Raw genomic sequence first — 3,077 nt, 5'->3', positions numbered from 1 at the left:
ACTAAGACAAATGGATCACGTTATGCACCATAAACCTAATACGGTAAATGGATGTTTAACTTCCGTCTTGCATGCGAATCAACCATTAATCCAACTCGACATCTTATACTTGATACTTGAATTAAGTTAACTGACTTAGAAAGCTCTCACATGGTAGGTTTAAATTATTGGATGCGCATTCATGCATTTAAACCGTTCTATCAACTTTTGCATTCAAACGACCAAGATCGATCAGTAGAGGCCGCTACCGTGGGCGGGATTGGGTGTCTGATTAAAGGGCTTCCCAATACGTACCTTCACCTCTTACTTAGAAACTTTGGATAGTGGACGACCTTATCCAGGGCGTACGAGAGTCATTCTAGAGATAGGATGCTAAAGAGGGACGATTCCTTATCTTTAGTACCTATGTCAAACCCTGCTTTTTGCTTCATTTGACCGAGGTATAAAGTGGATTCGAAGGGGTTCCAAGCATCCCACAAATGCTTGGTAGCGACTCCGAACATTTCTAATCGTTTCGAGGCCCTTACCGAGACGAAACCGACCGATCTAAAACGATCCGGTCGAAAGCATTTTTACGCCGCCGAGCGTGGCTTTCAAAAGACCGTTGTATGTCCACAGATCGGCTGGGCTTGCAGGTGGGCCATGTCCACAACCTCAACCCAAATTGTGACACTCTTAGACACGACCACTTGCGATCGAAAATCCTACATCAATACCCGTCTCTTGGGATCCGACCTTTACTTACCTCTTTACTAAAAGTAGAGTAGTTTGTGAAGTTATAAATATTGTTTTGGTCTAGGTAACTTTTGACGACGAGTAACAAAACCGTACCAACCAAAAATGGCACCGTCGCCGGGGACGGTATTAACTTGATTTGATTTTCTTTGATTGTTTTTAGTTGTGTCTTTCTTTACCTTGGGAAAGTCAAACTCCTCAAGGTTTGTTCTAATTGTTTTCGAGTTGTTTGATATTTTGCATATCTAGGAGATCACAAAGTAACTTGTTACCCATTGATCTTGAAATTTAAAGAACTTTGACAAACAATAGAAGACTTGCTAGAAATATTTTGAGAGGTATTGGTGAGATTGTGGACATTCAACCAAATAATATTGAGTTCATCAACCCTTTTGCAAGAGAAGGAGAGGATAACCCAACACAAAATCAACCACAAAATCAACCCACAATGCCTAAAGTTTCATCACATTCCGTACCAACCGAGGAGAACCTACCAAATGGTACTCCCACACCACAACATTTGACCGATAATTTCATTGCAAAATCCGCATTTATCCAATTAGTTGAGAGAAGTCAATTTGGGGGGATGCCTAGTGAAGACCCTCGTTCTCATATGGAGACGTTTTGTGACTATTGTGATGCGATTTCTCAAACCGGAGTTACTCAAGACCAAATTCGATGGGTCTTATTTCCCTTTTCTTTGATTGGTTCCGCGAAACAATGGTTGAAGAGCCTTGATAAGGCTACTCTTGGTATTGACTCTTAGAAAAAATTGGCACTTGCTTTCTACAAGAAGTTTTATCCTCCGGAAAAGACTAACATGTTGAGAGCCCAAATCACCGGGTTCAAACAAAGGGATGAGGAATATTTGTATGAATCATGGGAGAGATTCAAGGATACTTGCCGATCTTGTCCACATCATGGACTTAGCGAGTGGTTCCTTGTACAATAATTTTGGAATGGTCTATATGAAGACTCCCGAAAAATTCTCAATATGGGATCAAATGGTATGTTTACCGAAGTTGATGATAATCAAACATGGAACAAGATTGAGTAAATGGCGGTCCATAACTCACAATATAGTAGACCTCGGAAGGCTACTAGAGGAGGAAAGCATGAAGTGGACTCTATCACTCAATTGGGTGCTCAACTTAGTGCTCATATTGATACCATTAATTTGAAGTTTGAGAAGGTTATGGCTAAGCTTGAAGAAGCCTCCAAATCGCCTAAGCAACATGTTAATGCCATGATGGCATCTTCATCAATTCCAAGTGGAGTATGTGAGAGTTGTGGAACTTTGGGACATGACCAAAGTGAATGTAGGGGAACAAGTGACAAGTGAATGCCTTACAAGCATACAAAAGTGGTACCCCTTATTCCAACTATTACAATGAAAACACCAAATTCCATCCCAACCTCTCATACAAAAGCCAAAATGTTTAAAACTCTCAAACAACATACACCCCACCTCCAATGAGAAACCAAGCTCAAAGACCCTTTTACAATTAAAACCAAATTTATCAAAACCAAACTCCATATAATCAAACAAATGACTAAGGTTTTGATGTTCAAAAAGCGGTCCTCCAAATGCAAAAGAACTAACAAGAGTTTTTCACTCAAATGCAAAAAGATAGCCAAGCAAAAGACATCACCATTAACAACATACTAGCTCACACAAAGATGTTGGAGACCCAAATGTCTCAATTGGCATCTTCAAGTTCACAAAGACAAAAGGGGCAATTACCACCTCAAGGTAATCCCCCAAGACAAGAATCGGTGAGTGCCATCCATTTGAGGAGTGGTACAAGGTATGAAGGGCCGAAGAGGCCCGTTGATGAAGATATTGTGAATGCTAGTGACAAGGAAAGAGTTATTGAAAACTCTAGGGAAGAAGAACCCACCATTCAAGAAGTTTCAAAGGAGAATGAAGAGAAAGCTAAAGAGAAAGAGCCTATTGTGATTCGGCTTCCGTTTTCAAGTCGTCAAGCTAAGCCTAAGTTTAATGAACAACTTGGGAAGTTTATGGATATTGTCAAGAACTTGGAAGTCTCAATTCCATTTACGGAATTAATCAATCATGTTCCGCCCTATGCGAAATACATGAAAGATATTCTTACAAAGAACAAATCCATCCGGAAACTTGAGACTATTTCATTCACTAAGGTGAGTAGTGTCATCCTACAAGGAAGTTCACCTCCAAAACTAAAGGATCTGGGAAGCTTCTCTATTCCATGTACCATTGGTGATACCACGATCAACAAAGCTCTATGTGACCTTCGGGCAAGTGTGAGTGTCATGCCATATTCGGTGTGCAAAAGGCTAGGAATGGGAGAACTTAAGTG

At 40.5% G+C, this 3,077-nt stretch overlaps 1 non-coding gene across 1 annotated transcript; it reads right to left on the bottom strand.

Annotated features, from left to right (window-relative positions):
- Window positions 1-1,555: 1,555 nt before the first annotated feature.
- LOC141615752 (small nucleolar RNA R71) lies at window positions 1,556-1,662 on the bottom strand. Its single transcript, XR_012530155.1, has one exon. It is a non-coding gene; the product is annotated as a small nucleolar RNA R71 (small nucleolar RNA).
- Between the last annotated feature and the right edge of the window lie 1,415 nt (window positions 1,663-3,077).

This window comes from Silene latifolia, chromosome 11, assembly GCF_048544455.1.
Source record: "Silene latifolia isolate original U9 population chromosome 11, ASM4854445v1, whole genome shotgun sequence".
Lineage (NCBI taxonomy): Eukaryota > Viridiplantae > Streptophyta > Magnoliopsida > Caryophyllales > Caryophyllaceae > Silene > Silene latifolia.
Note: the sequence above shows the minus strand (reverse complement) of the source record. Positions and strands in the feature narration are given on the sequence as shown.